Source organism: Portunus trituberculatus, chromosome 50 (genome assembly GCF_017591435.1).
Source record: "Portunus trituberculatus isolate SZX2019 chromosome 50, ASM1759143v1, whole genome shotgun sequence".
NCBI classification, from domain to species: Eukaryota; Metazoa; Arthropoda; class Malacostraca; order Decapoda; family Portunidae; genus Portunus; species Portunus trituberculatus.
The window spans coordinates 23942561-23966040 of NC_059304.1; positions in this window are offsets into that span (position 1 = coordinate 23942561).

The following is a 23480-nucleotide window of genomic DNA, read 5'->3' on the forward strand; positions in this document are numbered from 1 at the left end:
GTACAGAGTTACACTAGTTTTATCATTTAATGATTCTCGCCATGCCTGTGTGTCCTTAGTTTTCATTATGCTTGATATACTTTCCTTTGTTTAATTTTGTATGCTTCCTTTCAGTAGTCTTAATTCTCTCAGATCTTTTAGCTCCTGTGCTACTCTTTTTATCCATCTCCCTTGCCTACTCTCCACCAACTCCTCTGCTACCCTTCTCACCAAGTCTTTTTCCTTCCACCAGTAGATATCTTAGATATTTTAGCTGCCCTTCCCTCACTCTTGAACTCACACTAGATGCTCCAACTTCCCCCCTCACGGTTGCTATAGGTGTATAGCTTGGTGCTCCTAAAATTTGCCGGAAACCCCATTTTCTATCCTTTGCAGCTTACTAATTTCCATTTCATTAAAGTCTATAATGCTACTTCCATATAAAATGAAGGGAAGTGCCACACTCTTCCAAAAAGTTTTTCCAAGGAGTAGTTTTGAGCAACTTCTTGCTATTACGCTCCTCGTCATATTGGCCAGCTTTCTCGCCTTTGTTAACATTTCCTCCTTCTGCACTTTGAAGCAATTAATGCTGTCATTTATAGTGATTCCTAAATATCTAAACTTATCTTTTACTTCTATATTTTTAATATTTTCTGGTCTTACCTTCATGTTAAATATTATTATTCTACTTTTCTCTTTGTTTATTTCTAACCCAAATTCTTTTCCTATCTCCTCCATTTTCTTTATTACGTGTTTGGTATCCTCCACACTGCTGGTTAACAACATTCCATCGTCAGCGAAGAAAAGCGATGTTATATTAAACTCCTCGTCCCTGTAGCCTTTGTTTAAATCTTCTATTTGTTGCATTATTTTAAAAGTAATCAGTTTGAAAAGAGTGGTAGACACTGTGCATCCCTGCCTTATTCCGCTTGTCACGTCTATTTCCAGCTTTTCTTCCTCTCCTAGGTCAATTTTGGTCTTATCATTGTTATATACATTGGCTATTAAATTAATACATTTTGGGTTTATTTTAGTTTCCATCAGGACTTCTATTAATTTCTCCCTCTTTATGCTATCATATGCTTTGGCAAAATCAATTGATGTTACAGTCAACGTCTTTTTCATCTTGAAAGATTTTTGTATCCAGTATTTTAGAACAAAAATGTTATTTTCAATTCTACTACGTTCTGTGAAACCTCCTTGCGTTTCTTTCCCTAACCTGTTCTTTGTTATATGATCTTCTAAGCTATCTTTTATGATTGACATCATTAATTTATACCCAACGTTAGTTAATGCAATAGGTCTCAAATCCTTGGCTTTTGGGCATCTTGTTTTCGGGATCATCACTGTCCTTGATTCTTTCCAGCTTGCTGGTACATGGCCCTACGGTACATACAGTACATGCCATACCGCGCACCCCATACACTGATAGATTGATTGATACATTTATTGCTACATTGATAATCAAATACAACAAAGGAGGAGGATGGATCTTGCCACCCATCCCCTGGACAAAGACATAAGGGTAGAGTATAAAAAACATGGAATATACAATATACATATAAGTAAATAAATAAATACAGATATTGCACTCCTTGTTGCATAAATATCCTACAGTCTGGGAGCAAATGTAAAATATTCCTTGAGTATTATCCCTAAGAGTGGCTGGATCTAGGAGATGGTTAATGAGGGTAGACAAGTCATGCATGTTGACCTTCCGGCCTAAATTTAGCAGAGAGAGAACATCCGTGACAATAACGCAGTGTGTCCCCCTGGTGCAGCACATATAACACGTACAGCATACATCAGGAGAAGCACTGACTTACCAAAAGTATTTACAGCATAATTTGAGCCTTATTGCCACCCTGTCATGTGATGCAGTTCATGTGTCTCTCATGTAGGTGTAAGCACAGCTCTGGGAGACACGTGCATAGTGAAAACTATAGATAGTGTCACTGCCTCTATGTCAACAAAGCTCCAACTGATCACCAATGCTACTACGTACAAAGTCCTTAATGATACTCTCAACATAGCTCAGAGTCACAGTGTACTACTCAGTGCCAGGATCCACTGTGTCGTCTTGAAGGGCACATTGAACAAGGCGGTCTAGTTGCCTTTTCATTTAGCGGGATACTCACATGAGAGGGTATCCAGGTGAAATGGACCTAGGCACCAGCACCTTCTCTAGGGCGTGGATGAGATCAAGACACTTATTAACTAGATCATACTCCATGGGGGAAGTAGATTGAAGAACATACAATGCAGCCTGACTGTCAACAAAGAAATAAACATTCTTATGGAGAGGCGCCACAATATGAAGCGCCTCCAGAACAGCATACAGTTCTGCCCTAGTGGAAAACGTGTGCAACTAGGGAGCCGCCTGGAAACCTCAGTGTCAGTATAGTGATTGGCAGAGTCACAGATGAACACCTCACATCCGGACTTGCTGCCTTTGACTGACCCATGACAATAAACATGAATAGCCTGAACGTGGGGGTTACCTACTTGGAGAAATTGGTCATGAACATGTCTTCCAGCACATGAGGAAACCAGTACCTCTTGGGCTAGCTGATGCAATGAGTGAATATCAACACTGACACATTCCAAACGGATTGGAGTGGTGACATAACAACGTTAATACAGGCCTCAGCTACACCTACACTTGTCAGTACTCCCAAGATCTTCCTAAGGTAGTAAGGTATGGAGCTGTAGGAGTCCGAGGGTCATGATAAACAGATAAAGGTGGGTCAGTGATCCCTTTAGAGAGTCAGAGCCTGTGCATAGCATCCGACCAACAGTACGACAAGTAATTTCCTGTATCCTACACATAATACTCGGCAGGTGCAGTTCACCTCTGAGGACCCCAATCTGTGCAGTCCTGGGGCATCCCAAAATTATCCTCATGGCTTCATTCTGAATAAGTTCCAGGGACGGAGCTGGGTGGCACTAAACTGTATCAAAATAGGGACTATGTAGTGAATGAGGGACCGTACAACAAATATATAGAACATTCTTAGGACTGGAATGCCAACCCCTAGGCCCCTGTTTGCTAGCAACCAAAGTAGTGCTAGCCATAGCAGATCGAAAATAGTGGACGGCTTGGAGACAATTCCTGAAGCTCATCTGAACACCCAGGTGTAGTGCCAGGGATAATAGTATTAAGTTTTTAGTTATTAAAGTCATAGCTGTAAGTGCCAGTTGCGTCCTCCTTGCTGAGTCGGAAGGACGTCATATCACTCGCCGTGTTTAAATGAGTGGCAGCCCCTACAAACGGAAATCAGAAGTGATTTGGAGTGATCACGCCTATTCAGGGGCTACTGAGGGACATCTAGGCCCGTTTTGCCAGCCAGAAAAAGGCCAGAAGAAGCCAGAAAATAAGCGTCCGTTCTTGGGTTTGGTGGTGCCCATCGCCACAACAAAGCCTGCTGCATTCCACGTGGGCCCAGCACAAAGGATTATGCCCGTTGAGGGCGCTGTTGAGGTGGAGGTAGGCGTAGCAGCCCTCGAGGACATGGAGATTGTCGAGGAGCCTCGTCCTGCACCATCTGGCAAGGAAAATCACCAGGAAAATGCTGCTGTTGACCAGATTCCCCGTCGAGATGTACCTGCCCCGGCCACTTCGGACCATAAACAAAGGCGTCGTCGCTTGTCCTTCCCTGCAGGCCATGGGAAGATGGCCAGTGAGCTGTTTAGCTGGTTTGCAGATCTGCTAAAACAACATCCAGACCTGCAGCCACTCTATAAGGAGGGAAGAAACCAACCCTATATCACAGTCAGCACTGACTCTTCCTCCTATGCCACCCTGGTAAGTGAGGGCTTCCTGGGCCTGGTTACGGAGTACCCTGGCGAGGAGGGCACTCATCCTGTTATTATCCATGGTGTAGCGACCCATATCAATGTCAACCTGATAGAGGTACCAGTTGGATCTCATGGGTTGAAGAGGAGAATTGTGGGGCAGATGCCCAGGCCCCAACTGTTGGGAGTGGTGACAGGGAAGGTACCCAGTGAGGTCCATCTCCTGGGCCTTGGACGACGGCGTATGGAGCGTTACACGCCAGAACCAGACTTATGTCGCCCCTGCAGTCGCTGGGGACACAAGGAGTGGCGGTGCCAGTCTGCCCCTCGCTGTAGATACTGTGCTGGGCCCCATAAGTCAGCACAGTGCCTGGATAAGATCAAGGAGGGCACCAAAATCCCTCCTCGGTGCTGTAATTGTAGGGGCGACCACAACGCCCACTCCACCCTCTGCACTGTCAGGCCTCAGTCCCAAAGGGAGCCTGCCACTGATGAGGTGAGTTGGCCCAGGCTTGTGTTCCGCCAGGCTCCACCTCCTCAGACCAATGCCTGGGTGACAAAGCCCTCCTTCTCAGCGACTGCCCCTCACCTGACCCAGCCTTCCTGCCCCACCACTGGCACTTCAACCACACCTGCTGTGTTCCCACCTTTGTGGCAGCGCACTGCTACAGTACACCCTGTGCCTCCAAAAACAGTGCCCCAGCCAGGCGTCACTCAGGAACTGCCTGCCACCAATGCTACCCAGCAGCTAATAGCAGTGGTGAGCGCGCTAGCTGCCAAAGTGGACAACCTGACTGCAACAGTCTCTGGACTTAGTAACGAGTTTGCCGCCTTCAAGAACCAGCAGCACACAGTATGCAGTGGGACCTCTACTGTGGCCCCAACCCCATCCCCAGCCAGCGGTGCTCACTGGGACCAAGGAGAGAGTGACGTGTGTCAGCGCAGCCTGTGCGACCCACCCAAGAAAAAGGACAATGCTGGAGGGGAATGTGCAACTGCCGCTGCACCCTCACCAAGGATGGATGCCCCCCTAAGCCAGTCAAGAGCCAGACAAGATGCAACACCATCGCGATGAACGGTAAGACTTTCCACACCCTAACATGGAATGTCAATGGTCTACATGCTCGCTTCTCTGACCTACACTTTCATGTCCTTCTCCATAAGCCTGACATTATTGCCTTACAGGAGGTAGGGCCACGGGTGCCGGAGCTGTAGGGTTATCCCTCCCACACCCTCAGTTGTGGTGACGGCAGTAGTCGGGGGATGGCCACTTACATTAAACAAGGGATTCCAGTTAACTTCATGGAAATGGGGGTCACTGAGGGTATTGAATTTATTACTGTTTGCTTGCACACTGTGGGTAAAATTATTTACTTTGTAAACATGTACATTCATGCTGGTGCCTTAAATACTGCAAACTTTCCTGAATATGTTCTTGAAGAGGAGAGTGTTATCATGGGTGACCTTAATGCGAGGCATAAGGAATTAGGAAGCCACCTCACCACCAGTGCCAATGGTGTGTGCTGGAAGGCTTTCCTTGACACCACAGATACAGCTGTACTTACTGGGGACCACACACCCACACATGTTCAAGGAGGCAGACTTGGTTATGTAGCCCTCATCAATATGCCAACATATACTCCCGAAACTTATCTTGTCAGGTCATTGCTGAGTGACCACTTCGCCCTGGAGATGACCCTCCCGGTGCAGTCCGCCCCGGCAGTGCCAAGGAAGCGCTTGACGGTGCCACCATCCAGGATGGCGGGTCTCGTCGCCCATGTGGTGGCGTGGTGTGCTGCCGTGAAGGGCTCCTTTGCTGATGCAGAGGCACTGTATGACGGACTCCTGCACACCATCGAGGGATTCATCACGACTCTAAGAGTTCCAGCAAGAGCCCATGCTCCACGCCGCTGGACTTACACTACCGACCCTGTGATTCTGAACTGCCAACAGACGCTCGCTGCCTACCAGAGATGTTGGCAGCTCAACCCAGCAGACACAGAGTCACAGGATGCCATGGTTACCATGGCTCGACACCTCACGGATCTGCGGCAGCCGGAAAGGAAGAAGTACTGGGTCTCCTTCCTGAACAAGGTGTGCAGGACCCGGTCCCTCCGGGAGGTGTGGCACCATGTCAACAGCATCTGGGGCAAGTCCAGACGACAGGTGTGTGACCCTGATCCTGCAGGCAGGGAGCCTCATCCTTCTCTGGCCTTCCTGTGGAACACCAGGAGGTGCTCGATCAGGAAAGACCACGAAGGATGGAGTTGCTTTGCCACAGTGTTCCTCTGCTGGATGACACCTGTGTGCCTATCATGCATGATGAACTCCTCTTGGCAGTCAAGTTGGGCAAGTCAACAGCTCCTGGCAAGGATGGCATCACTTATGATATCCTCAATGCTCTCCTGGAGGTAGACAATCTTGGATTTATTTAACATGTCTTTCACTCTTGGAAAACAGCCATCGTCATCCCAATCCCCAAAGGTGATGGCACCTTTCGCCCTATTTCTCTCACCAGCTGTCTGTGTAAGATGATGGAATGGGTAATACTGAACAGGCTTATATACAAGGTGAGCCATGTACTCTCTGGCAATGTACATGGCTTCCTAAAAGGTCACTCTACAAGTCATTGTTTTGTTGAGTGTCTTATAAATAAGGATGTTACCTGCAGAGCTTTCGTTGACCTCAAGGGTGCCTTCGACAGGTCCAACAAATATGTTATTATGGAGGAACTCATTCTCAAAGGTGTCAAAGGTAGATTATTAGGATGGATCAGGGACTATTTGTACAATAGAACAGCACAGGTTTGGTTTCAAGGTGCAGTCTCTTCTGAGGAAGTCTTTGAGCTTGGAACACCACAGGGTGGAGTCCTTAGTCTAATGCTTTTTAATGTTTTAATAGACAAAATTGCACGCTGTTCCTTTCCGCAGGGCACCCAGGTCCTCATCTATGCTGATGACATACTCCTCCTATGTCCCACAACCAGGATTCTCCAGTTAGATCTGTCACAACTAGCAGCTTTGTGTCCAAATGGGACTAGTGATTAATGAGTGTAAAACAAAATTTCAAGCTAAAGGGAAGGTCTCTCGACTGCCCACTGTAAACAACGTTCCCATCCCTACACAAGTACCTGGGTTTTCAGATGAGCTTCAGGAAGTCTCTTCAAGCCGTCCACTATGTTCGAGACCTCTGCCTGCCACGGCTAGCACCACTTTGGTTGCTAGCCAACAGGGGCCTGGGGACTGGCATTCCAGTCCTAAGAATGTTCTATATATCTGTCATACGGTCCCTTATTGATTATGCCGCCCCTGTTTTAATACAGTTTAGTGCCACCCAACTCCGTCCCCCTGGACTTTGTTCAGAATGAAGCCATGCGGATAATCTTGTGATGCCCCAGGACTGCACGGATTGAAGTCCTCAAAGCTGAACTGCACCTGCCGAGTATTATGTGTAGGGTACAGGAAATTACTTGTCGCACAAATAGTCAGATGCTATGCACGGGCTCTGACTCTCTAGAGTCTAAAGAGATCACTGACCCCCCTGTATCATGATCCTCACACTCCTACAACACCATACCTCAGGAAGATCTTGGGAGTACTGACAAGTGTAGGTGTAGCCGAGGCCTGTATTAATGTTGTTATGTCACTGCTACAACCCACTTGGAACCCTCATCGTGTCAGTGTTGATATTCAATCTCTGCATCAGCCCAAGAGGGACTGGCTCCCTCATGTGCTGCAAGACATGTTCATGACTAAATTGTCCAAGTACCCACACGTTCAGGCTATTCATGTTTATTGTGATGGGTCAGTCAATGGCAGCAGGTCTGGATGTGGGCTGTTCATCTGTGACTACATCTCTGCCAGTCTCTACACTGACACTGAGGTTTCCAGGCGGCTCCCTGCACCCATGTCTTCCACTAGAGCAGATCTGTATGCTGTAGTGGAGGCGCTCCCATTGTGGCGCCTCTCCATAAGAATGTATATTTCTTTATTGACAGTCAGGCTGCATTGTATGCCCTTCAATCCACCTCCCCTATGATCTAGTTAATAAGTGTCTTGATCTCATCCATGCCCTAGAAGGTGCTGGTGCCATGGTCCATTTCATCTGGATACCCTCTCGTGGGTATCCCGCTAAATGAAAAAGCAGACCACCTTGCTCAGTGTGCCCTACAAGATGACACAGTGGACTCTGGCACTGAGTACACTCTGGGTTATGTTAAGAGTAGCATTAAGAACTTTGTACATAGTAGCAATAGTGATCAGTTGGAGCTTTGTTGCTATAAGGGCAGTAGCACTAGTCTTCACTATGCACGTGTCTCCCAGAGCTGTGCTTACACCTATGGGAGACACATTGCATCACATGACAGGGTGGCAATGAGTCTCAGATTAGGCTACAAATACTTTTGGGAAGTCAGTGCTTCTCCTGGTGTCCTGTGTGTTGTGTGCTGCACCAAGGGGACACACTCTGCCTCACTATATCATGAAATGTCCTCTCATTGCTAGATTTAGACCACAAGGTCAACATGATTTGTACAGCCTCATTGACCATCTCCTAGACTCTAAGGGATATACTCAGGGAATATCCTCAGTTTGCTCCAACACTGTAGGATGTTTATGCAATAAGGTGTGCAATATCTGTACTTATTTATTGAAATACTTGTGTTCTTGTTATGTATACTGTTTAGTGTTATATTTTTGATACTTTAACCTTAAGTCTTTGCCCAGGGGGTGGGTGGCAAGGTCCTTCCTCCTCCTTTGTTGTAATTATTTATTAATTCAACAATAAATGTAGCAATCAATCAATCAATCAGCTGTAAGTATAGTGACACACGTGGATCACCAGACATACAGACGTATGATGAACTCCTAACGCGTACGACAAAGAGATAGTAGCCAATCATGAATTAAAAGCATTAAATTCACTATCTATGTAATCAGAAGTTTTAACAAATTTTTCACTCCAGAAGTAGAGGGAGAACTGAACTGTTCAGAAAAGTGCTTTTCAGTAATATAATCTCATTAGTAATGGCAATCAAACTCACTTCTAGTTACTCCACACTAGTTCTTATTTTGGCGACTGACAATGCTTGGGATGGGGAGGAAGCAGGGCCCACCAGGGAGGATTGGACGTGAGAAACAAAGTAAGACGCGATTCTCAGATCAGTGCTGCTCCTCTCTTCACCTGAGCAGGTTAGTCACATACTCGCTCATTAAGTTTTGAAGTAAGTTTTATAAAAAACATATTGCGCATACGTATGTATATTTTTTAATTGTTTAATCAGTGCCGCTTCTCTCTTCATCTGATGCAGATACGGCTACTCTTGTATACGTGCCTGATTCACGTGTGTGTGCTTAGTTAGGTTAGATTAGTGTAGTGTGTAATGTTATTGTGTGGGAGGTGGTGTTAAGAACAGTAGAGGGGATTGTGTCACCACCTGGTACACGCCTCCATAAAAAGTGCCTTTTGGCCTAAAGACAAGTGAAGTGAGTTTTTTTCTTTTTTTTTCTTTTTTTTATTATGTGTGTGGAGTTAAGACAGCCTGCGTTGTGCGTGTTGCCACAAGTTGACTGTAATTAGGCTGTGTAGTGACTTATATGATGTAATTTTTTTGGAGTGAACTTTATTTTCTTTTTTTAGTGAGTGAGATATCCTCTCTCCAGTGAGCTGGACTGTAAACGAACGAATGTGATTGTTGGGAGAGAAAATTAATTTAATATTATTCCATCAATTTATCGCAAACTGCGAATTTGTAGTCTGTGTAATCTTTCAAAATTATAAACAGCACAGCAATACTCTGCTTAACGAACAGGATAGGGGGTGTCACAGCTGTTCGTAGAGCGAAAATTCGTTAAGCGGACGTAATTTTCCCATAGGAAGTAATGGAAATATGGGGGATGCGTTCTGGGCTGGTCCCCAACATACCACATGGGTTAAAACAAAATTATATATACGTTTGGCAGCGTATTGGGCCACCGGTGTACCACTACTTTTATGATGTCATCTGAGTCATTGGAAGTTAGAGGAGCTACATACAAATTCTCTCACTGATAGCTCCTCTGTAATTTGTGCAGGAGCGGATCAAAGTTCGCCGCGGTGAGGCAGAGTCTATGGTCTAGAATTTTATGAAGATCGTTTAGGCATTGGCTTTTTCGGGGATTGTTATTGCAAACACAACAATACTTAACAACATTTCCTCCGAGGGTTGTTCCCCCCCAGATGGGAACCGCCTTGTCGTGGTGGGGGGGCTTGCGTGCCCCTGTCACCTGGCAAGCTAGGCTAGAGGGGGCTTAGGCCCCTGCTCTGCCCTTTCGAGGGGGAGAGGGCTACCCATGCTAGTAAAGTCGCCAGTGATGGGCCAGACTAAATGGTTCCTATGTAGGCTGCCAGTGGACCAGTGGACCTGCTGGAGGGATCGCTCAATAGGGGCCGTCCTGTGCTGGATGGTTGGGTGTCCAGGCTGGGATGCTTTGGGAGGGGGTCTCAGCTCTGTCGTGGATAAACATTCATAGCATGTGGGGCCTTTTCTTAAAACGACTGGTCCGCATGGGGACGAAGTACCCCGTCCACGGCAGCCAGCGCTCCCTCCCACTGTAGTCCCAGTAGGTGGTTTCCCTTGCCCATGGAGCCAATTTTTTGTGTAACTTTATACATATGGTTAAACACAAAAAACTGTCAGGTTCTCGTGAGGTGGCTGAGCTGGCCCACGAGACGTCATCTTCAGGTCTGAGTGGGAAGGAGGATTCCCCTCCACAAGAGCCTCCAGCAGCAGTCTCCTGTTCTGGGAGTTCTTCTGAGGGACGTATTTCTGCTGCATATGACTCCCTTGTGATGGTTAATGTTAACCCATCATTTTCATATCACGCCTTGCACTCACTTCTCAAGGTGTATGGCACGGTTGTTCGCATTCAACTTGTTTATGATAAGGACTTTCCTTCTAACCGCTGCTATGTAACTTTTCTGTCATGTGATGAAGCTCGTCTGGCTTATGAACATGTAGCATCCCTGCCCCTTGCTGGCTCTGGCTTTAAGACAGAACTTCTCCACTCTCGCAATATTTCAGACAGTGATACAGACTACATCCCAAATCTTTTTAGCCACTATTCATAGAATTCAGTTCCTGAAGTTTGTCAGATCCCGCCTCCACGTTGGTTTGTGGCCTACTACAGAAATGGGTGCGGGAATTTCATCCACGCCTCCCGGTACTTGTCCAAAGAGATCGGCACGATTCCTGAGGGAAACCTCAAGAAATACGGGAAGGGGGTGCTCATGCGAGCGAAAGATATCACGCAGGCAAGGATGTTGCAACATCTACCATGTCCTTCTGACAGCATGTTTGAGACTATTAAGGTACATCCCATCTTTAATTACAGTAAAGGTTGTGTGTACAGTCAGGATCTTTATGATTTTCCTGATGAGGAAATACTGGCTATGTGTCCTACCTCAGTCCAGAAGGCAACTAAGATGAGGAACTCCTCCAACATGGTCCTTCTCACCTTTTTTGGGTCCACCCTCCCTGACCGCGTTAATGTCGGGCCTATTAATCTTAGGGTGAGGCGTTTTGTTTCTCGCCCTCTTCAGTGTTTCTCATGTTATTCGTACGGTCACGGCAAAAGTTCATGTAAAGAAGCTTCTCGATGTGATAATTGCTCTGCACTAGACTTGCATTCAGAGGAGCATTGCAATACCACAGCTTATTGTTTCCACTGCCATGATGCTCACCAGGTACGTTCCAGGCAATGCCCTAGGTATCGCCTGGAGCAGGACATTCTACAGCTTGCTAACCCTCAGTTCATCAGTCTCGGTAGCGCCCGCCGTGAACTCCTGTACCACCAGAAGGCCGGTACTGGTGCGACATCCTACGCTTCATTGGCCGCACGCTCTTCACCTGAGTCTGCCGGTCCAAAGACAACTCCTGCTACCTCTCGCTCTGTTGAGGCGGGTGGTCCTGTTCATTTGGCAAATAGGTTTGCCCTTTTGTCCGATGACTCGGTTGAGTCATCTCTAAGAAGTGACGAGAATAATACGGACTTGACCAAAGTCACCCAAATAGTAGATGTTCATTTGTCACCTGTACCTCCTAAGCTTTTGAAGGGCTTGACCAAACGGCACCGCGGCTCTGCGGAGTCGTTAGATTTAGCTCAGCCTAAGCAGTCTAAGATTTCTCCCGGTGCACATAATCGTGAGTCCTCCAGGGACCGCTCTACTAGGGTAGCTCCAGTAGTTTCTGTTCAGCCTCTTGTGACACCCTCTGTCTCAGATCGGGCTTCTTGTGATGAGGACGGTCTTTGCATGGAGACGTCCGATGATATTGTCACAGCCATTCCTCGTGGACCCACTGTATCGGAAAGTGCAGTCCTGCCTGATCCTCGTCCTCCGAGGACTGGTAGGAGTGATGATAGTTTGCATCACTCACCGGTAGGCCGAAAGGCTGCGGTCCAATGACCCGGTACATCTCAACTCCCTGTGTCTTTTCGTCGGTTGAATTGATTATTTCTAGTCAGGTGAGTCACGGGCAGCCCATTCAAAAGGCTCGCCCTTCTAGTGCACCTAAATAGTCATCTTCAAGCTTCTACAGTGGAACTGTAGAGGCCTTCGCGCCTCATAGGGGGAACTCCGAGCTTTATTGTCGGAGTTCTCTCCAGCCTGTGTAGCTTTACAAGAGACTATGCTAGGTGATAGTACTTATTCTAGTCCTCCTGGCTATCGTGCCTTTTTTAGTACTCCTTTCCCTGACCAGGGCCACCACGGTGGCACAGCTATCCTAGTCCGTCAAGACATACCTGTTGTCCCCTTGCAACTCAACTCTCCCCTTCAAGTGGTTGCTGTTAAGGTTTTTTATGGGACGATCCTACACTATTTGCACTTTATATCTCCCTCCTCGGGTTCCTGTCTCCAGGGGTGAGCTTGACGGCCTGGTGCGTCAGCTGACTCCGCCTTTCCTCTTGTTGGGAGATTTTAACGGCCGTCACCCATTGTGGGATGAAGGTGCTAGTAATCCTCGTGGGGTTTTAATCGGTTCTTTTATTGAGGATGAGGGATTGGAGATTTTAAATTCTGGGGATGTCACACATTTCCATAGTCCTACTGGGACTTTTACAGCTATCGATCTTTCTATTTGTACATCTAATTCTTTCCTTGATTTTAATTGGCGGGTCCTACCGGATTTACACAGTAGTGACCACTTTCCTATTTTATTGGAATCTGTGAACTCAGAGCCACAGTCCCGGCCCCCACGCTGGGTTTTAGACAAGGCAGATTGGCCTCAATTCACAGACCTTAGCTCTTTAATCCGTCCGTTGGCTGACTTTTCTACTTGTGCTGAGGCTGTTGATTATTTTGCTGATTTTATACGTTCAGTAGCACTTCAGACAATCCTTAGGACGTCCGGTCGCTTTACTAAGCGTCCCGTTCCTTGGTGGAATGCAGCATGCACTGAAGCGGTGAAAGTGAAACGGGCAGCTTTCTCTCGTCTCCGGCGACATCGTGGGGACCCGCAGTGTCTGGACGCTTTTCGGCGCTGTCGAGCTCGAGCCCGCCACGTTTTGAAAGAGGCACAAAGAGCCTCTTGGAAAGCTTATGTCTCTTCCATTAACGCCCGCACTCCTCTTACAGATGTCTTTAACAAAGTCCGCCAAATTGCTGGGAAGTATTCTGCTCCTTCTCCACCAGTTTTGTTGTTTTCTGGGCGAACGGTGGCAGACCATAGGACTGTTGCCGACCTCTTCACAGAGCACTTTGCCAGTGTTTCCCGGAGGCATCCTGCAGCCCCGGGCGCACGTCACCGCCAGAGAATGGAATCTCTCGGCATAAATTTTTCTTCCACAGGAGGGGAGTCTTATAATGTCCCCTTCTCTGCCTCCGAGTTGCGGACTGCTTTATCCCAGTGTCATGACTCTTCTCCTGGCCCAGATGATATTCCTTATGCCTTCTTGTGCCACATGTCTGACAGTGCTTTTAGCTTTTTATTAAATCTATAATATGATTTGGCATACCGGTGACTTTCCAACTTCTTGGGCTGTGGCTGTGGTTCTCCCATTTCCGAAGCCTAGGAAAGATAATCTTCAGGCTACGAACTATCGTCCTATATCGTTGACGTCCTGCATTTGTAAAGTATTAGAAAAGATGGTTAATGTAAGACTCATGTTGTACTTGGAGAAGGGGAAGTACCTGTCCTCGGTACAGTACGGCTTCCGAAAGATGAGGTCTACTACTGATGCTCTTTATCCCTAGAGTCTTCTATTTGTGAGGCCTTCGCTAATCACCACCATCAAGTAACAATGTTTTTTGACCTGGAGAAGGCCTACGACACGGGATGGTGTCATGGCATTTTACAGTCTTTGTTTAATTTTGGCCTTCGTGGCCACCTTCCTATTTTTATTCAGCAGTTTTATCCAGACGTCTTTTACGGGTTCGAGTGGGAGTGTTCTCTCTGAGGCTACTGCTCTAAATGATGGTGTCCCACAGGGAAGTATTCTTAGTGTTACACTATTCGCAGTCACCATCAATGGTGTTATTGATACTCTCCCAGATGGCATTCACAGCTCCTTATATGTTGATGATTTATGTATTTCATTTGCTGCTGCCAGGATGTCACTGATTGAGCGCAAGCTCCAACTGGCGATCAATAGGGTGTCCAGTTGGGCCAACATGAACGGTTTTCGATTCTCCACCTCCAAGACCGTAGCCATGCATTTTTGTCGCAACCGTGGTGTCCATCCAGACCTGGATTTATACCTCGCCAATAGACGCCTCTCATGCGTGGAGGTGACTCGATATCTTGGCCTTTTATTTGACAAACGTCTCACCTGGGTTCCCCATTTCCGTTCTCTTAAGGCGTCTTGTCGGTAGGCATTATCCCTTTTTCGGGTTTTAAGTCACACCTCTTGGGGTGCGGACAGGGACACGTTGCTGCTGCATCCGCAACGGATGCACGACTACGCACGCTTGACTCCGTGCATCATGCTGGGGTCCGCTTGGCTATAGGTGCATTTCGGACATCTCCAATATCTAGCCTTCTATTAGATGCTGGTTTCTGGCCGCTCGACCTCCGGCGCCAGTCTTCGATGCTCCGGTGTTGGTTTCGCACCCACCGTCTTCCCGATTCTGTCCCTTGTCTGTCAATGTTGCGGGACTCGCGTTTGCAGGCAAATGTCACTCGACCGAGTCTCCCTAAAACCTTTGGCCTTAGAGTTGCAAATCTCATGGCGGAGTTATCTATCGACCCCACTCCTGTGTACTTTTTCCGGCTCCCACGAGTCAGTTATTGGCAGCTTCCTGTTATCTCATTATGCCCTGCCATGGATGGCAAGAAGAATTTTCTGCCAGCTCTGTCCCACACACGGTTTTAGAACACTTTTTTATGCATTCTGATGATATCCCTGTTTTTACTGATGGTTCCAAATCCGACGCAGGCGTTGGATTTAGTGTGGTTTCCCCTCTTTTTATCGGTCTGGCAGCCTTCCTTCAATGGCATCCGTCTTTACTGCGGAGCTGTCTGCTATAGTCCTAGCTTTACCAATAATTGTTACTCTACCGGTTTCGTCTTTTACAATTTTTAGTGACTGTCGCAGTGCTCTTACTTCTCTCTCTTGCACTATATCCTTTAACACTTTGGTTTTATCACCCCTGGAGCGGCTATACCTTCTTACACAACGAGGATATCGTGTTGGGCTCTGTTGGGTCACTGGTCACGATGGTGTTCCAGGGAATGAACACGCAGATCGCCTCACTAAAGAGGCAGCAAGTCGCGCTCCATCTCCTGCCTCTGTTCCGTTTCGAGATGTCTTTCCTCTAATTCGTGAGGCAGTTGCAGCAATTTGGCAGAGGAGATGGCTAACGGGGGTCGCAACCTCGAAAATGGGAGAGATCACTACTTCCTCTATCCCTCACTGGACATACACCCATGTTCGGGATCGACGTTTACAGACTTTATTGGCGCAACTGCATATAGGTCACACGTACCTTACATAAAGGTACCTGTTGACCAGGGACCCTCAACCTTACTGTGATGACTGCCTGGTGCCGCTTACCGTGCGGCACCTATTGGTAGAGTGCCCTAGTTTGATAGAGTTACGACACCGCTACCTCTACCGCTGTCGCGGTAGAGATAGCGGTGTCTATTATATCTCAAAGGTCCTTTGATCAGAGTGCCTGGCACAAGGCCATGACGTTTTTAGATTTTTGGGAGAAGCTGGCCTTCTCCCAAAGCTGTGAATTTTATTTCATTTTAATATATGTATTTTAATGTTTTATGTATATTATTGTAGTTTTTTGTTTTTACTTACCATTAATTTTATCGTTTTTACTTGCTTTTAGTTATTTTACGATTTGTTTTAAACCCTTTTTGTTTTAATTAGATAGTTTGATGCGGCGCCATATGACCTCCGCTGTTGCGGAGCCTAACACCAAATCACCCCCCCCCCCCAGACGAGGGTTGTCACATCCCTCTGGGTGACCGAGTGAGATCACAGGTGTTACGTTCACCGGTTAAACTGGTAAGATTGGCATCGGAGAGCCGGTGAACAATAACAATAAAAAAAAAACACTGCAGGTTCAACTGGTGAGGAAATGCAAACGGGGGTCACTTTAAAAAGCTATTTTAATAACCCATAATGAAATTGACACATATATAACAAGAAACATGAAACACAGATATATAACATGAAACACAGGAAAATGACATACACATATACATATAACACAGTAATAAATACAACAATAAAGAACCCTTATGCGGTGTCGCAATGGTGAAATGCTGGGTGATGGTTGATCCCACGGTACACCCAAGAGGCGTTTTGTTCACTGGTTGAGGCTTGGATCTCAACTTCCAATCCAGAAAGCCAAGAGCTGGCTCAACACTTTCGGTTGAGTCGAAAGGGGCCGCGTGAATCCAACTTCGGGACAGTAGCGGGGCTTCATGAAACGGTGACGTGGAGGGTTCATGAAACGGTGACGTGGAAGGGGAGGCGGAGAGGTGGCGAACGAGGTAACAAGCGGAGGAGGTGATGGTAGTAATGTATGTTACGGGCGGGCCGTAACATTTCCTCCCCCCTAAGACCTTCGTAATGGGCTCATGAAGGAGGTGAGACGGAGATCTTGATAAGGCGTCGGCGATGATGTTGTCCACCCCCTTGATATGGTGGACTTCCAAGTTGAAGGGTTGAGTTAACAAGGCCCACCTAAGAATGCGTTGGTTTCGGTTCCTCATGGCGTGAAGGAAGGCCAGAGGATTGTGATCGGTGAAGACCTTCGTAATGTGAGGACCAGGATGAAGATAGCACTCAAAACGTTGGAGCGCCAGGACGAGTGCCAGAGCCTCCTTCTCGATGGTGGAGTAGTTGAGTTGATGGTTTTCAGCTTGCGGAGTGATAGGCGATGGGATGGAGGATGCCGCTTGTAGGGTCCGTTTGTAGTAGGACAGCACCCACTCCAACTCCACTCGCGTCCACTTGTAGATGGAAGGGGCGGGAGTGATCCGGCGTCCAGACCACTGGTTCCGAGGAGAGAAACGCCTTGAGGTGTTGGAAGGCTTGGTCACAGGTCAGGGTCCAGTGGAAGGGACGGAAGTGCTGATAAGGTCCGTCAGGGGGGCGGCCAGGGTGGAGAAGTTCTTACAGAAGCGTCTGTAGAAACCAGCCATCCCCAAGAACCTCATGAGAGCTTTCCTGGTGGTAGGGACAGGAAGCCAAGGATGGCCTCCACGTTAGCTCTCTTGGGGTGAACCTTGCCGTTCCCCACCACATGTCCCAGGTAGACCACCGTAGACTTCCCGAAGGTGGACTTGGCCAGGTTGATTGTAAGCCCGGCTTCCTGCAACCGACCCATCAGCCTCCGAAGACGGGTCAGATGTGTCGCCCAGTCGTCCGCAGTCACCACCAGGTCGTCCAGATATGCAGATGTTCCCTCCAAGTCCTGAGTGATGTAATTTATAGCCCTCTGGAAGGTGGCGGGAGCATTAGACAAGCCAAAGGGCATCACTGTGTATTGGTATAGTCCGAAGGGGGTGATGAAGGCGGATATTATTTGGGCCTCGTCCGAGAGGGAATCTGGTAGTAACCTTTAAGTAAGTCTATAGTGGTTACAAATTTGGCTACTCCTATACTATCTATAAGGTCCTCTATCAAGGGCAATGGGTAGGAGTCTGGCACCGTCACTTTATTTAATTTCCTGTAGTCGGTGCAAAATCGACTACTACCATCTGGCTTAGATGTTAACAGGCAGGAGAAGCCCAGGAGATATACTAGGTTCTGCAAGGTGATGACAGAGCAGATAGTCTACCTCTTTTTCATCAAGTCTCTTTTAATGGGTGAAATGCGATAGGCTGGTTGTCTTATAGGCTTGATGTCATTAGATATTAATGTTATGTCATGTTGGATAGTATTACAAACTCCTGGAAGGTCACCTGTGATTTCAGAAAAGTCTAGCAATAACTTTTAAGATCAGACTGTTGTGAAGGTGTTAAGGAAAGAAACACCTCATCAAGGTTGGACATGATTTGGCTGTTTGAGGGCGTCCTTTAGGTGACAAGAAGAGGAATTCGATGTCGGACTCTTCCTCGGGGGGCACAGGACCAGACTCCTTCCCTACCAGACATACAGGTACAGCGCAAGACAAGTCGTCCTCTGGTTCTCTGGAGTGGTAAGGTTTCATTAGATTAATATGAACTAGTTGGGAATCCTTACGACGGTCAGGAGTGTGGACCACATAATTTAGTGGACTTAGTTTTTGAGCCACAACATAAGGTCCCATGAACTTACTGTGAAGAGCATTGCCTGGAGTGGGAGAAAAGTAAAACCTTGTCTCCTGGTTTGAAACTTCTCATGACAGATTTGGGAAGAGAATTCTGTTGCATTTTAGTTTGAGATTTGAGGAAGTTTGATTTAGCAAAGATCTGACTTCACTGATTTTATTCTTAAGGTTACTGATGTAGTCAGACACACTGGGGCTTGAAGGAGTATTTTGAGTAAACCATTGATCCTTTAATATTTTGAGAGGCCCCCTGATCTGTCTACCATAGAGTAATTCAAAAGGGAGTAACCTAAAGAATCTTGAGGAGATTCTCTTAAAGCGAAGAGAAGGAAAGAAATACTTTCATCCCAGTCTCCTTGATGCTCCAAGCAATACTTCTTCATCATGGATTTTAATGTTTGGTGAAACCGCTCCAGACAGCCTTGGGATTGGGGTGGTAAGCCGAGGAGGTAACATGGTCGATGTTTAGCTCATTCACTATCTGTTGGAAAAAATGGCTAGTGAAATTGCTACCCTTGTCAGACTGAATTTGTTTTGGAATTCCTACCGAGGTGAAAAAATGTATTAGATGTTTTACAATGGTCTTTGATGTGATGTTCTTAAGAGGAATGCTTCAGGGTACCTGGTAGTGGGATCCATGAGGGTTAACAAATACTGATTCCCTCGTTTGGTTTTGGGTAAGGGCCCTACGCAGTCTAGAATGATCTTTTCGAAGGGCTCCGTCTGAACTGGAATATGCGTCAGAGGAGCTGGCACAAGGCGTTCGTTAGGCTTACCCACAATTTGACATATGTGACATGTTTTACATAGTGTGACACATCCTTTTCATTCCTGGCCAAAATAAATGTTGAAGAGCCTTCTTGTAGGTTTTTGGATGCCTAGATGACATGACAATCCATCATGAGGTAGTTCTATAATGACTGGTCTTACAGACAAGGATATGACAGCTTGATGTGTTTCTGACCAGGTGTCTAGTTGTTTCAGTTCAGGAGGTCTGTAGGCACGCATCAGGACTCCTTCCTGATAATAAAAACAAGGCAATTTAGACATATCCTTTGTGTCACTGGCAACATGTCTGATCTTAGCCAAAGTGAGATCCTGTTCCTGAGCATTAGTCAAATTCTCCTTTGAAATGATGTTATTGTACAAATTGTCAGTAGAGGCAATCATTGGTGGAGGAGGTGGTGAAAGGGCAGGGGACTTGGACTGAGACCTGGTGACTGCACACACTGGGAAGAAGTGAGGGGATGTTTCGTCCAGGGTCTTAGTGGGACTTTCTGTTAAGGGAGAATCAAGAACAATTAAGTTTGGAACAGCCAAGTTACCCACAAGATCATTACCCAGTACAAGATGTACCCCCGGTACTGGCAGTTCACCAGGTTTAATGGCTACCTCAACCTCTCCTGAAATGAACGGGCACTGTAAGCTAATATTAGCCAAGGGATAGGAGAGCTGTGATTCGAGACCTGTAAGGATCACCTTCTCCCCAGTGAAAGCCTGTTTGATGTTAGGGATGACATCTTCCCTTAAGATGGATTGGGCAGCACCTGTATCACGCAGAACCTTGATATTTATTGCCTTGTCTTTACCATCAGTCAGGGACACTTTACCTTGATACATGTACGAGTCATAAAGTTCTAGAGGAGAGTTGACAGGGTTAGCTAGGGCCACTGGTTTCTTGTTCTCAAATGTGTTAGGTTTAGGGGCCACAAAAGAAAATTGACGTTGAGAGCCCTTGCAATTTGGGTGTCTACATTTCTGGATCGTGTGACCTGGCTTCTTACAGTATGTACACCAGGGGGAATTATATGCATTTGGCGAGAATCCGGTTGGCTTACCACCCACGCCCCCAAAACCTTCCCCAAAGGAGGACCTAACATTAGATAGTGAACCACGACCTCTACTACCCAGGGATCCCATCAACAAAGCAAACGCATCAGCCACTTTAGCGGCAGACATAAGATCACTCTCCCCGTTCTTCCACATGCCTCAGAATATTAAAAGGTAACTTGTTCTTCCATTCTTCCAGGACCATTAGATTGAGCAACTCCGAAAAGGTGGTAATGTTAAGGGCGGCTAACCATTTCTTAAATTGTCTTAGTTTCTCACTAGCGAATTCAACATAGGTGTGAGACTCTGGTTTCACATACTTTCGAAACTGTTGTCTGTATCCATCAGAAGTGATAGAGTAGGCGTCTAGAATGTTACCTTTGATCTCTTCATATTCTACCTCATCACTAAGGCCGTTGTATACCCTATAAGCTTTTCCTACTAGCTTAGGGACAAGGAGAGACACCCACTGATCCTTGGGCCATTTATTCCTATTAGCAATGCTCTCAAAAGCGCGAAATGACCCGTCAACATCAGATTCATCAAAAGGGGGAACTAGCGGAGCAGCTATAGCAGGATTAAAGCTTGCTAACTGTTTCTTTATATCTATTTCTTCCCCTCTAAACTTAGCGTCATTTCGTAGGGCTAACTCCTGAATTTCTAACTCTTTCTCCTGCCTTCTAAGTTGTAACTGAAATTCTCTCTTCTTTTTTTTCCCGTAGTTCTCTCTCTTTATCTTTATCTTCTTTTTCTGCCTGTAGTTGCATTTGTTTTTCATGCATCCGGTATTCTAGTTTAAGCTTCTCAATTTCCCATTGACTTATCCTACTCTTATCCTGTTCTTCCTGGGGACTGTGTATTATAGTCCTCGTAGAGGCTGACATGGGAGTTAACTCTTCTATGGCATTTCCTAGCAACTGACCTTCTTGCACTAGATGTTCAACAACTACATTCTTAATGAGCTCTTTAGTCATCTGAGACGTGATGGGAACATCAAAATGTTTAGCGATGGTCTTCCATTGGTCCTTTTTGATATTAGCACCTTTAAGTTGTTCCAGAGAAGGGTCGGCACAAAAATCTTCAACGTTAAACTGAGCGGAAGCCATATTAAATAGATGTTAAACCACAACAAAAAAAATGATAAGCGAATTACTTAAGTGAGGAACTTGGCAGAGTGATAATAAAGGCAACCTTGGAAATTACCTAGATTATACATAAGTAAACACTTATGAGTACAATCACTATTGAGGGGTAAACTAGAGAGTTACGGCATTAAGAGAGATCCGGATTACTCTAGTTACGAGACTTGAGAGTGAGGAGCGAATTGTACTGAGACTTGTTATTGATAAGGAGGCGGATTAGTCTGAGAGACTAGTTAAAATGGCCGATTCTAACTAGCGAGAAAAATGATCCGCGAAGTGAGGGGATTGAGGGTTCGCATGAACATATGATGATCCCAACACTTGGATAACACTTATTACACACCTGCCTATGTGCAAAAAAATAGAGATAAGTGCTATCGGTGAACACGCCTTTCTACCTGGTTTCCTGCTCTACCACTGCTATGCGATACCAATGAAAGTCACGAAGCACGTTTAACCCAAAAGGAGCTACTTGATCGCACAAAGGTAAATTTAAACCACACGCAGAGTAAGTCATAGAAAAAAAACACATCAGAGTCACAACACCACAGAAACACAAGCAATCACAGAAAAAAAAGTCACTGGAAAAATGGAACACTGAACATGGGTTATAATGGTCCTGTCACGGTCGCCAATTGTTATGTTCACCGGTTAAACTGGTAAGATTGGCATCGGAGAGCCGGTGAACAATAACAATAAAAAAAAAACACTGCAGGTTCAACTGGTGAGGAAATGCAAAAGGGGGTCACTTTAAAAAGCTATTTTAATAACCCATAATGAAATTGACACATATATAACAAGAAACATAACATAACATAACATAACATAACATAACATAAATAATAGGATAACAAAGGGCCACCAGGGCCCATCTAGGTTATCCTGTATCTGTCGCACAGCGACCTCATCATCAGTACTTAAAGATACACTTACAAGTACACAATACATTATATACTAATTCTAAATATTTGGCCCATTAACAGGGGTAAGTCCTGCAGCGAAATCCTCTACAATTTGTGGTCCCCATACATGGGGATCATGTCTTATTTAACTATAGTAAATTTCTTATAAAAACTATCATGCAGTGCTATACATAATCATAAATCTAATAAATTTAAGTGCTTATCTAATCTGTTTTTAAACATTGTCAAACTAGTGCTATTTACAACCGTCTCTGGCAATGCATTCCAGAAGTCTACCACTCTATGACTAAAGAAATATTTTCTTATATCTAACCTGCAGCCTTGCTTTCTAATCTTCCTGCCATGATTTCTAGTCCTATTTCCTCCTCTAAAGTAAAGAAAGATCTCACATCTATGTAGTTCGTATCTGAAAACATTTTAAATAACTCTATCATATCCCCTCATACATCTCCTCTCAAATGAAAACATGTTTAATTCCTTTAATCTATTTCTATACTCCAGGCGCTTTAATGCTGGTATCATCCTAGTTGCTCTTCTCTGAACTGCTTCTAACATGTTGATATCCTGCCTATAGTGGGGTGACCAGGCCTGTATGCAATACTCTAAATGGGGCCTAACATAGGAATTATATAAGCTATGCACCACTTCCTTACTTTTATAACTAACATTTCTATTTATAAAACCCAGGATCCTATTTGCCCTATTTCTTGCTTCTAAACATTGCTTTGAAAATTTCATAGTTCTGTCTATCACTACTCCTAAATCCTTTCCCTCCTCTACTGCCTCTAGCCAACATCCCTCCATCTCATAGCTAAAGTTTGTGTTGTCTTTACCTAAATGCATAACCTGACACTTTTAGAATTAAACTCCATCTGCCACCTGTCTGCCCATGCTATCAGCCTGTCCAGGTCTCGTTGTATTCTGTAATTGTCCTTTTCACCCTGTACTGCACATGCTATCTTAGTATCATCTGCAAACTTTGATACTTTGCTACTAATTCCTATATCTAAATTGTTAATGTACACCAAGAAAAGAAGAGGTCCTAGCACTGATCCTTGGGGTA